The 14,102-nt window shown below is 38.1% G+C and overlaps 1 pseudogene; it reads right to left on the bottom strand.

Moving 5' to 3' along the window:
- LOC127220420 (sorbin and SH3 domain-containing protein 2-like) overlaps positions 1–14,102 on the bottom strand; it is a 159,692-nt pseudogene that overhangs the window by 120,385 nt on the left and 25,205 nt on the right.

Here is a 14,102-nt window from a genome sequence, read left to right as displayed (position 1 = left end):
ATGCCTGGAAGTAGAATTCAGATGTAATCAGACGCATGACTTTAATGAAGTGCAGGCAGGAGCTCACCAGGGTCTGATGCCAGCAATCTAAGTCTCTTCAAAGTCACTCACAAATACTATTTCTCGATATTTAATACTTTGTTTCTCAGCATTAATAACAATGGCATGAGAAAATTCAAAGTTACTCTTCCTTTTTTTTATTGGAACTATGATTTCTCATGTGTTTGTTGATTATTTAAAAAGTACATTTTAGGCTAGGTGCTGGTGTGAGCCTTTAATCCCAGCACTTGAGAGGCAGAGGCAGTGGGATCTCTGAGTTTAAGGCCAGCCTGGTCTATAAATCAGTCCCAGGATAGTCTGTGGCTACAGACTGAAACCATGTCTCAAAAATAAAAACCAAAAACTTTAAATAAACTTCATGAACATTGCCCATAAGGGAATTAAAATCATGTCAGCTCAGAATATTCCCCACTGGTATATTATTTTGAATTAAAGACACATGAACAATGGCAGATACAAAATCACTCTGACTTCCCTTCTATTTCTTAAAAACAAAATCTGGGCAGTGGTGGCATATGCGTTAGTCCCAGAACATGGGAAGCAGAGACAGGCAGATCTCTGTGAGTTCGAGGCCAGCCTGGTCTACAGAGCAAGTTCCAGGACAGGCTACAGAGTTTCAGAGAAACCCTGTCTCAAAAAATAACAACAGCAACAAAAAAAGCAACCAAAGCATCTTTATTTGCTGATGATATGGCAGCATATATAACTGTCTATAAAAATTCCAGGAAGGCATTCTTACAGCTGATAAACACTTGGCAGCAAAGTAGCTGGATGTAAGATTGACTTCACAAAAATCAGTGGCCCTCCTATATATAAATGAAAACTGGACTGAGAAAGGAATCAGGGAAACAACACCCTTCACAATTGCCACAAATAACATAAAACATATTGGGGGTAGCTTTATCCAAGCAAGTAAAAGGCTTTTATGATAAAAACTTTGAGTCACTGAAGAAAGAATTAAAGAAGATATCAGAAGATTGAAAGATTTCTCATGCTCATGGATCAGTAGAATTAACATAGATAAATATAGTAAAAATGTCCATCCTTCAAAAGCAATCTACAGATTGAATTTAGTCCCCATCAAAATTCCAACACAAATCTTAGATTTTGAAAGGACAACATTCAGCTTCATATAGAAACACACAAACACACACACACACACACACACACACACACACACACACACAAACAGGATAGCTAAAATAATTTTGAATAATTAAAGAATGGCTAAGGTATCACCATCCCCAATTTCAAATTGCATTATACTACTACAGTAATAAAAACAGCATGGGTACAAGAATAGACACATCAATCAATGGGACCCAGACATAAATTTACAATGGACACCTGAAATACAAGCTAAGTGTTATTCAACCTATTTTGTCATTTTGTCTTTGTAAAGCTTCAAAATATTTGGGGTGCTTTAAGTAGAAATAAAATTATCTCTCACCTGAGAAATAGCCTTCAAATTTTTTCTGCATTCCTCTCCTCAATGGCACCCATTACATACATTTGTTATTTGACAATCCATATTTCTTTACACTATTTAGATGTAGGTTTCTAATAGTCACTACTTTTCAAACTAAAGTAATTCTTTCCTATGGCTTATGGATAATTTTTAATCTTAAAAAGCTGTGTTAGGGCTATCAATTTTTTCACATGTATTGAATCTTTCTATAGTCAGAGTACAAACTTTTAAATCACAAATTCTGTATGGTTACCATCAAATAGTAAAAGAGCTAACAATAAACAACTGAAGCCATACAAAAAAATCTTGTGACAGTATTTCATTCAATGAATATAAAATTGCTTAAAACATTAAAGTAGTTATCTGTGGTCACTTAGACAAGTATATTATTAATAAATTCCTAATTTATTCTTGGTCTATAGAGCCAGTCTTAAATCAGTAAGTATGGTTGAGTGCTAAATGTGCTCAATTTTAATATTCCCTCACAGTATGGGAAGTTTTGCTGTGAAATGTATCTTAGGACACGTGTCCTTATTCATTCAGAATACTGATTAGAAGAAAGCATATTTGTGAATGCATGAAGTTACTGTATATTGTGTAGATACCAATGACTGGTAGCCTTCTGTTGAATTTCTACAACAGAAATAGAGAAAATTCTATAAGGAGGATAAATATCTCACAACAGTCACGTGTTCTCACCTCAGCGAGACAATTATCACTTTGTTTTAGGCTCATCTGGTGCTGGAGCTTGCCACACAAGACAAAGGGAGTAGGTGCCAATTTTCAATAAAACTCATAAAATGAAATACATTCAGGATGCTAATCAAAGCCAACATAAATGATAACATATTTTATGTCTAACTAGCTATCATAAAAATAAAACAACAACCAAAACTCTTTTTAAAAAGCTAGGGAGATGGCTCTTAGTAAAGAGCAACCTGCACAACCACAAGGACCTGAGCTGGACCCCAGAACCTATGTGAAAAGTCTGGCGTGGAGGGAAGGTGGAGACAGGAAGAGCCCTGGAACTTGCTCAACAGCCAGTCTTAGTCATATTTGGGGGTCCAGGTCCTAGTGGGAGACTGTGTCTTAAAAAGAATGTGGATGGCTCCTGAGTAATGATGTCTGCATGTGGCCCTCCACACACAGGCCTGTACACACATACATACACACATATGAACACCCAAATCAATAAATCCCAAGCTTTAAAAAGTAACTTCCAGTCTTCTTTACACAAAACATTTCTCACTTGATTGTTTTATTACTTTCTTATAAGCCATATATTTTAGTGATGTGAATATTAAACCTGGGATTTTTTTTCTGTGAAATTTAGGACTTATTTTGTCTTGAACCAAAACAATCAAATTATAAAAATAAAATGCCAACAATGCAACTTTATGTCAGAAACACTTAGTTTTTTCCCTCATACCCTATGATGAAGAGGTGTTTGTTTCTTACTAAAGTAGGTGTGCTGCATTCCTGTGCTGTGGGGGTCATTTCCTACTTCAGGAATGAAGCCAACCTTGAGCTGGCAGGTGCTAGCTCCACCAGCAATCCTCTACTATCTTGGGATTCTCCCTCAACAAAGTGGAAGGAAAGAACTGAACCCTGAAAGGTGCCTTGACTTCTGTCATCCACACATGACACACATGGGTCCACCTGTATGTGTGTGTGAGAGTGCATGTGTGTGTGTGTGTGTGTGTGTGTGTGTGCAGGTACCCCTTCCCCATCTCATACACAACTGTAATACATTAAATTAAAGAGTGAAAAGTCTACATTTGGAAAATATTTGATTCTGTGCTCACTTAACTCTTATAATATGCATGCACCCTCACATGACTTTTCCAACATTCTTGGGTGTTTTTAAAATGTCAATTCAAGTAAACCAAGTCACTAACCTCTAAGACACCAAACTTCTCAGGTTTGCAAATTTGAATGAGTAAGGTACCACTGAGCTGAATGCCTGTCAAGAACAATTAAAACAGCTGGAAGTTGGGTTTGGAGCTGCAGTTTCAATGGTTAAAATAACCAAAGTGGAGTGCTTTAAAAATGTATGCTCCATCACCTAACACACACACACACACACACACACACACACACACAATGTGTATATGTGATGAGGGTGTATATGTGTGTTCATGTGTGTGGTAACATATGTCTTTGCTTGTGTGTGTATGTGTGTATTTGTGCGTGTGTGTGTGTGGTGTGTGTGTGTATGAATTCACAGTCTTTCATCATGTTCTTTCTGCATTTCCTTTCACCTTATATACTGAGAAAGTGTCTCTTGTTGAACTGGAGACTGGTGATTCATCTAATCTAGCTAGACAACTCATTCCTGGTACCCTTTCTCTGCCTCCAGAGCATTGTGATTATAGGAAAGCTGCCTTGCCCACTTGTGTAGGTACTGGGATCTGACTGAACTCAATTCCTCATATTTCCTTAATGAACCATCCTCTAGGCACATGTACTTCCCTATTAAGTCAAATTCAGCCATTGTCAAGTTCAGGTGCAAATGAACATTAGAATGATAGAATGATTTAGGCATGGATTTTTCAATTCTGACCTTTCTAATACTACATTTTCTTTTAATAAGAGTAAAAATTTAAACGTAACTGTATTGAGTTATTAACCCACTTCTTTTTTGTGCTGACAGTTTTAGTTGGCCTAATCATAACCCTTGATAGAATAGGTATATTTGTGACTTTTCTGAACTCCTTGCTTTTTTTTTGTCCATATTTTCCTTTTTTTTATATGATATGAAAGTTAAAACTTGTTATAATTTTAAATGTTTCCCACAAAAGTTAAAATGAATGCTCTGGGTTTCCCAACACTCAATAAAAGAAACCAGAGATCTTTGAGGAAATAGCTGGTTTATGGATCAGGAAATACACAAAATGAGTATGGAGCATATTGTGGTGCCAGAACACAACCTTAAAATGATAGAAGTATGTCAAAGAGACATCCACACCAATCGACAAAAGTTGAGACCCCAAACTGGAACAATGTGAAAGAAAAAAAGTAAGATAACCTTGGATTAACTATGAACTGTGTGACTCACTATCTCAATCTGTGACAAAATACCAGACAAAAGCAATTTAGGGAACAGAAGTGAGACAGTCCAACAGAGAAGGGAAGGTGTAGCAGGAAGAGGAGGAGATGGTGGATCACATCGCATTGCAGAAAGTGATGAATCCCAGGGCTCAGCTCAGTTTCTCCTTTATGTAGTCTGGGATCCCAGCTCATGGCATAGTGCTGCCCATATTTAGGGTGAACTTTCACACTTCATTTAATCTTATCTAGACAGTCTTCTGCAAACATGACCAGAAACATGTTTGTTCAGTGACTTTTTAATCTCACCTATTGACATTTAGATCTTGATACTGAGCATCACATAACTCAAATTATAAAACAAATGCCCATTTGTTTATGATGGCATGAATAAATGGGCAGATTTAAATTAATAGTGTAGAGTTATAAATATTCCTTGTAGAAGAAAGTCAACCTTTGGGAAGTGAAGCCTATACCATAACACAGGCCATTAAGAGTGAGCCTTTGAAGCTTTTATCCCCTATTCTATCTGGTCTGGTCACCACGTGTGAGCACCAATGGTCAAATGTCCCCACAAGGGAGCTGCCTTACCTTGTCCATGTGATGGACTATAGCCACTGGAACTGTGAGGCAAGATAAATGTTTCTTCCCAGAAGATTATTTTATCCTGTATTTTTCACAACAGTGTGAGCCTGGTCTACAAAGTGAGTTCCAGTACAGCCAGAGCTGTTACACATAGAAACCTTATCTCAAAAAATCTAAAAAAATAAAGTATAAAATAAAACTAAAATGGTACAATATGGAAAGGGGATAGAATGTGATTTTTATAGGAAAAGAAAACTATTGAGTGCTGCCTTAGCCAACTTGTCAAAGACACCATCAGCAACAATATATCCTGTTGATACCATGTACCCATGTGGTATGATGAGAAGAACACTTGCTCCAAGGTTTCCCTCTCCCAAGCCAGTGAGCCCAGTTTAATTATGAGGAAAAAAAAAAAAAAAAAAAAACACCAAACAAACACACATGACAAGTTTCAATAAGACAGTCTACAAAATACCTCACAAGTGTTCCCCAAACTGTCACAGTTCTCAAAAACAAGGAAGAGGAGCCTAAGCAGAAATGGCGAAATGTAATATGATAATCTGGACAGGATCCCAGGACATAGGAAGGTCACTGGATACAAAGAAGGAGAAAGCATGGGCTTTGATTAAAATAATAATCATCATAAGACTTTATTAATTATAGTAGGGTACTATTTAATATAAGTTTTACTAATAAGCAGGAAACATAAGACAGAACTTGTCTTCATAGTCCTTGTATAAGTATAAATTTGTTTGGTTTAAAAAATGCAAATTGAAATCTTTCTCAGTCTATTTGCATTTTAGTATGAGTCAGTCAATAGTAGTTATAAAGTACAAATCTCCTGTGACACCCACATGCCTATCTTATTCTAGGTCAGGAGCTATGGACTAGTTCTGTAATGCATATGGATCTTAAAACCCAGAGTTAGCTATCTAAACCAATTCTCTCCATCAGCAGCTCAAGAATGATGAATTTGCAAGAGAGACTTCTATTTCTCCTAACAAGACAGAGGAAAATATAAGAGAAGGTCTTGGGATTAAGAAAAAAAATATATATACATATATATATACACACACACACATACATACATATACATACGTACATATATGTATACGTATATGTATATATATACATATATATGTGTGTGTATATATATATATATATATATATATATATATATATATATATATATATGGACTTGGAGACTCAGGGGAGTTCTCTGCCAAATTCCTGTGAGAGGGCAGTCTTTTTTCCCCTCCAGTCTGGTCCTTTCTAGTCTTAACCCTAGGTGGTAGAACAGTTGGCCCACATGCACCAGTGTGTATAGGACTGATTCAGAGGCTCATTTTCATCTCTTACACCATGATTCCTCAGGAGAAAGTCCAGGAATGAGAGTGGCAATGGGAAGACCCAGTATATCCTTATGGTACTCCATACATTTCAACAAGGAATGTACACATCAGTGTGAAAGACTGTCTTAAAGAGACTGCAGACTCTATGGTGACTGTAGGATATGGCTATTTAATGATTAAAGTATTTTTTTAAATTTCTCTTCCCTGCTTCCCTTCTTTCTCTTCCCCCTCCTCTTCTGTGATGGTCCCGAGGATCAAACTCAACTCAGAGCAGCATGCATACTTGGCAGATGTTCTATCATTCACTTACTTACATGCTTAGCATTTGCATTGTGTCCTATTTCAATATTTATTTCTTATTTCAAATATTCTTCTATGGTTGAAATTGATGACTTTTGTGAAGATGGGTGTATTGTTTGTACTGTGCAAATAATCCTCTTTGATCTCTTGGGAAGGACTCTCTGATCTTGACTTGATCTGAACCACATTATTGTTTTTCTTTTTGCGTAAGGAAAAAAGTACTTTATATAAATTTAGGCTATTATAATATATCCTTATGAAATATATGAGATGGCTCATTTCTTTCTGGTAGTTAATTAAGCACAAAATGATTTTTAATTAGGAGATATTTGCATTTTAAAATGACAACTGAAGTCATATGTGAAAAAGCTGTTTAATGATCTGGAGAAACTTGTGCATATGTATAAGCTTGGTGTTTATTTTTGGTGTGGGATCTTTGCTCTTATACTTATGAACATTATGGATGGTGGACCTGCCTGAAAGATTAAACTACTGTACCAAGGTGCATTTAGTGACATTCTGGTTTATAGGATGATTCTGGATTGTTTTGTGTTACTTTCTCTAGGACCTGGATTTGAGCACCTTCTTCTCATTTTGCTAACTTGGCACGATTCAATTCTTATATGCCCATAAGTCTTATAGCCAGAATAGTGAAGCCAGTGCTAAACCTACATATATTAACCCCAAATTTTGCTGTTGCTATCTTATGTTTTATGCTTTATGTAGGGTCCAGTTAATAACAGTGACTTTGAAAATCATCCACAAGATACAAACTTTATCCTTAATAAAAGCACAATTTAAAACTGACTTTAACATTTCCAAAAACAAATTTTCTGGAATTTAATTTGATCAGGAGTCTGTGTTTGCAAATGTCAGTAAATTTAGTCAAACTAAATCTTTACTGATGTCACCAATTCATTTCTCTAAAATGTCTTTAGATGGGGGTCACACGCTATCCAATTAAGAAAATGTCAAGTTGAATCTTAGTTTTCTGGAAGACTTTTCATTTTATGATGGCCTCAGCGTCATGATGACTTTTCTAAGACTGATCCGTGGAAGTTCTACAAGTATGTGATGCTAAAATGTGGTCCTATTTTCACTGGAGATTATTTACTATGTCTGGAATCCTAATGCTTGTTGCTTTTAATGAGAGAAATAATACCAAAAATATTTTGATATTCAGCCAACAAAATTAATATAATCAACAAAGGAATGTTTTCAGATCCAGGACTTGTTCATTTTTGTTTCTGAGGTCACAGATTTGCTGAACAAAGCTTGCTAACCCATTCTCTCTCTTCCCTTCAGTACCCCCTCCCCACACTCCATGAACACGCACACACACACACACACACAAATGCACACACACAGAGACCAAGCATCTTACATGTACACACACACTCACACTCAGACACATGCACAGTCTCTCTGTCTCTGTCTTTCTCTCTCTCTCTCTCTATCTCTCTCTCTCTCTCTCTTTCTCTCTCTCACACACACACACACACACACACTTTGACAACAGGTCTGTTCACACATATAGTGGCTCTGGGTCACCACAGCTTTCAGAGAAGCTGACTTCACTGACTACTTCTTTATTCTCAGTTTACATTACAAGCAGGAGTAGCAAACGTTTCAATGTTCCCAATGTTCCTTGGGAGTGTATCAATTGAGCGGGCAGGTAAAAAAAATCAGGGGGAAGTTTATTATTTTTCCACCAATATATTTGACACCACCTTTGGAAAGTGAACAAAGGGCACACTGTCAAGAGGACAGACCTGGACAAAATGTTACTGTTTGTTCTTCACAAGCACAGAGGTATATTTAAGCAAAGAAAGACATTCCATAGCTCTCTTGGGACTTCCTTCCTTTAGCTGAATTATACCAGCATGTTCACACCACCGTGATTCAAACTGAGCTGGAATTTAAAATGCAGGCTGCTATTTGCCAACACTTAAATACCACAGTTACAGAAATTCATGTTAGACTTCAATTTGTCCTGAGATTGTCATAGAATATATAAAAATAAATGTGTACACACATGCAAGTACAGTAGACGTTGTGGAAATAAGAAGTGTCCTTGTTTGACAGCTTCTGTACCCACACAACAAAGCCTCTAAGTCACCAGATGTCACCTGGCTTCGGATTAGGTTTCCAATCCAGCTTGCTGAGGCTCATGAAACTTTTGGCAAACATGGGCTGAGTTTCGAGCAAGAATGGGTAGAACACTATGTGAGCCTATGTGAAACTCAGTGGCCTCGGTTAGGTTTCTCCTAGAGTTTCACACTGGAACAGTCCAATGCTTCAAAGTGAAATAAAACAGAGGGGCATGAGGAAGAAGGGCAAACAGGACATTACATGACTCATCAGGGTGGGCTCACAGTGTAAAATCTTGAAAACCGACTTTCTTCCTGATATCTTTGATTTTGCATCTATACAACAGCACTGTTACTGGCTCTAGGAATACATCTGTACCGGCCTTGCTCACCAAGCCTTCCAGCTGCTAAAAAAGGACCATCCCTGATCCTTGGAGATCCTTGGAAGCAGTGAAGCTCTCACTCAAAGTAACAGGGAGACTCATAAGTTTACCATTCGTAGAAATAAGATGATTGCTGTGTTCGTTATAATGTAGATTCCAAGAGGCCAAATAGCAAGGCAATGATGCCTATCCTTTCCAGGTTTTCCTACTGTAATCCACATACTGGAGAAGAGAACTCCACATGCTTCTACTTGAAGAGGAATATTCCTGAAACATTCTCCCTCCCTCTGCCTCCAAGTTGTATGGTGGCCACTGGCTTCCTCTCTTTACAAGGTTCACAGAGCAGACTGCATCAGCCCTGTGTCAGTCTGAGACCTCACAGCCTCTTCCTGACTGGATTAGACTCCTAGCCTCCAATAGAACAGAGACAATATTGCCAGGGGTATATAGAACAGTAGCTAACAGGGGACTTTGAAAAGAGCAAGAAGAAAATGCAATGGTGTGTATGAGGTTTTGAGAGTAAAGACAATATTTAAAGTTGATTAATGATTAGTCAAAGTGTTAAGAGTCCATCCATTTTTAGGAAGTACTTTTTGTTAAATTCTTCATCCCATACATCAAAGAAGTTTCATTAAAACTTTTGGCTACTGAAGATTTTCTTTTTATTTTACTTTTTTTCTTTTTCTTTTCTTCTGACTTTTTCTTTTGTCTTAATCATTTTGTTACTCAAACGATCACAAGGCCATTTCAATACATGTATTTCTAGTTTTATTTTTAACCAAAAGTCTTTTGGTAAAAACATATTAAAATGCCAAGGAGTCCAATGCTCATGTTTTAAAAAGCAACAATTAGGCCTCAAGGCATATGGTAATTTGGGGGAAGCAGAGTAGGAATTGACAGAATTGGTTCTGTAAACGTTTTACTGCTTTCTTCTAGAGAGCCTGAGCTGTGAATTACCAGAACAGTGGTTCTCAAACTGTGGGTCAGGACCCCCAGGGGTGGCCTAAGACCAGTGGAAAAGACAGATATTTACATTTTGTAACAGTAGCTAAATTACAGTTGGAAAGTAGCAAGGGAAATAATCTGATGGCCTGGTCCTGGGTCAGCACAACATAAGGAACTGTATTATGGGGTAGCAGCATTGGGGAGGTTGAGAACCTGCTGTGTTAGATAGTGTGATGAGAGAGCTCTTCAGGGGCACATTTTTCTTTAAATTGCAGGTTCCTTTAGAAATAAAATTTAAGTCACAGCAGCAGCAAAGCTGAGCCAGCAAATTATCTGAAGGAATAGCTATCAAAGCATTAAGGGGAAAGCTTTCTTACTGAACATAGTAAATACTCACAATCAAAGTAATGGTGTGCTTAAGGTTAAAGTCCACAGATCAAAGTGCTTTGCAAAATGTCAAGTGCAAGCATAAGGGGGAGGGAGAGGGGAGAACCAGAATACTCTCAAAAAAAAAAATGTTTACTGTACAAAAAACCTGTTAGAAAAATCTACCTCATGAGAGAATTAGCGTAGCTAAATTTCAGCTTGGGGAAGGGTTCTCAAAATCAGTCACCCCAAAATATACTAGGAATCTAAAACCCAATGACAATAATGATGAGGATAATAATAATCCAGTCCCCCAAATAACTTCTCATTCCATACCAGCCTGACTAAAACAGTTAAGGGGAGCATGCTATAATATAATATCTACCTTGCCGGCAATGACTAATACACTATCTTCACTCAGGTGGACTGCATCTTGTTTAAAGAAAGCCTTTGGGGGCTGGAGAGATGGCTCAGCCATTAAAGGCTAGGCTCACAACCAAAAACATAAGAAAGCCTTTGGAAAGTTAAAATAAGAGAGCAGTCTAAACAACAAAATGATGGTGTCTACGAGTCCTCTCACCTCTGAGGCAGTACTCAGGAACAGGCCGGTCTGTGCAGGCAGCCACCCAGGACAGAGGGCTTCAGGCAAAGTTTACAATTACACTCAAAAAAAAAAAAAAAAAAAAAAAAAATCAGGATGCTGCTGCTGCACTGCTGCATCCCAAAATACAGTGTCTACCTAGGAATCCCTCCGCCTCCTGTGTTCTCAAAGTTCTCTTAGAGACACTAGTCATGACCACACCAGAAAAGAAGCCACTCCAGAGTTAAAAAAAAATCCCTTACCTTGAAGAGGCTGAACTTCACAGTTGTTCTAACAGAGGAAGCAGGAGTCAGTGGCCTTTTCCGTGTAGAGATTGTTTATTTAGCCCTTTTTAAAAGGTCTTGACCTCCAGAGGTTTAAGATTAAGTCCAATCCAAGTGTCTGCAGGGAGGAAAAGGGGGATCAGGGTCAGGAGAGAAAGCAAATGAGGGAGGCAAAGAACCTCAGCTGCTGGGTGGTGCTCCTGGCCTGAGAGCATTTGAGCTATTTTCAGAATTACCAGCAGCTGGACTTGTCTGCGAAGGATGAAAATGCCTTGCCCGTATCACCACCCCCACCCTGGGGGGAAAACCAACACAAGCCAGGAAACCCACAACAACTTGGTTCATTGTGCAAGTATTCATTGAAATTTTGAGGGAAACTGCCAGTGCTATTGAAAACACACACACACACACACACACACACACACACACACACACACACACACGACTGAATCTTAAAGAAACATGGTACCTTGTTCCAACCCTTAAGTTTTCAAAAGGGTTTACCTGATCAGGAGAATGTTAAGATGTTATGGCACATTGACAAGAGGATTTCTCCTTGCTTCTTCACAACGGGTCTTAAGGCAACATTTTAGATCTCCCAGCTAAATGTCATCTACCAGCCTATTAAAACCATGGGCAAATGGTTTCTTTCTAGCACACACCTACGTGTCCACTTTAACTATGCTATTTTTGAAAGCTACTGGGTTAAGCTGATGACATTTCTTATCTATTGGTAAGACTGGGGACCATCCAATGACATGATGCAGAGGTTTTTGCTTCCACAAGCCCAGTGTGTGTGTGTGTGTGTGTGTGTGTGTGTGTGTGTGTGTGTGTGTGTGATCATTCACACTGGGTCACTGTGACAGGCAAACTTAGAGCTTTTATTTGGTTTTCAGAATGAATAGCAATCTAGAAGCTGTATTCATGCATTCATTCACTTAAGGTTTATGCAGCAAACATTTCTCAGCAAACATTTTTGCTGGGAACTCTGTGAGCAGATTAACATTGCCTTGGCACTTCAGGATTTATTATACTCAGGCTGCAAGAGTAAGTAAAACCATAAAAACAGAGCCTAGGTCTCTTTTTACCAAGACTGAAGGAAAGGACTGTGTGTGCATCCTCGTTTCACCAGGACCCCACTACGCCACTTGTCCTGTCTTATCTATTGTGGTGATAAACACCATGACCAAAAGCAACAAAAGGAAAGGGTATCTTACAGATCACTGTCCTCCACTGAGGGAAGCCAGGGCAGGAACTCAACCTTCAGGCACAACCCTGAAGCCAGGAACTGAAGCAAAGACCGCAGAGGAATCATACTTACTGGCATGCCAGCATGCTTTGCTGTGTAAGCCAGGACCACCTGTGTCCAACAGTGGCACCGCCCACAATGGGTAGGGCCCTCACAATCACTGATTAGGAAAATGTTCTACAGGCTTGCCCACAGGCAGTCTCTCCATCAAGGTTCCCTCTTCCCAGAAGACCTAGTTTGTGTCAAAAAAAAAAAAAAAAACAAAAACAAAAACAAAAAACAAAACAAAACAAAACAAAAAAAAACCCTAAGCCATACTTCCCCTAGGAAGGAAAGGAGGTGGCCCTACCAAGCAAATCCTGCAATGTGTTTTAAAAAGCCTTGATTTCAGCAAGATGGATTTCCCCCAATCTTTTTTCCCCCTGCATCCAGTAGCACAGAAACATGTGAGCAGTCAGAAAGCAATGCTTTACTCTAGAGCTACAAGAATTCTCCCACCATTTAGTGCTTTGTTTTGAGACAAGTACAAAACCAATACCTTCCTTGCATTAACGACACTGGGAATGGATTTTAAAAACATACTGGGAGAGTAGTGTCATTATATGGTATATTGGTGAAATATTTCAGCTGAGTTTACCATATACTAAAATAACACAGATATTCTAATTAAAAACCTATTACTTAAATTCAAGATATCTAATTATGATCTTAAATAAGGTTAGTTTTGGTTTTAAAATATATACCAGTTTCAAAATACCATTATAGAATGCTGCATTTTTCTGCTTGATTAACCAGTCATATTTTGCCATGTGTTATTTAACCTGCTACTTGTTTTACTTGTTGAATGATAAGTCTACCAATTAAAATTTGAGATCTAAGACAAGTTTCTTAAAACTATTCTTACCACAATAGTTTATTTACAAAACGAAACATGTGTTTTTTCCAATGCGGCCCCATGAGAAACTAAAAATGTTAATGAAATAAAAAAGGACCTGACTAAGAAGTCAGCCATTATTTTTAGTTCCTGGCTGCCTGCTTTCCACATTAATCTTATGGGAAGCTCACAGCACTGTCACTTGCATGATCATATCACCTCATAATCTGCACTCAAACAAAGAGGTTATGGGTCTGGTCCGTGCCTCCATGTAACATCAATCCTGTGGACACCACATCTCTCCAGAGTCCCCTTTGTTCCCAAAGACCCTGAGCCATGATCCAAACAGCTCCTTTCAACTTACTTGGCATTCTGGAGAGCAAACTAGACTGCAAGCATATTTTAAAATGGTAAAGGAGAGTCAATTCTGATTTTACTATGTAACTGTTGTGACTTTTATCTCAATGGCTACTACTAATTACATCCACTCATATTCTCTTTTTAAAAATAAATCAGTT

This window comes from Phodopus roborovskii, unplaced genomic scaffold (assembly GCF_943737965.1).
Source record: "Phodopus roborovskii unplaced genomic scaffold, PHOROB, whole genome shotgun sequence".
In the NCBI taxonomy this organism is placed as follows: domain Eukaryota; kingdom Metazoa; phylum Chordata; class Mammalia; order Rodentia; family Cricetidae; genus Phodopus; species Phodopus roborovskii.
The sequence above is the reverse complement of the archived record's forward strand: the minus strand, read 5'-3'. Positions and strand labels throughout refer to the sequence as shown.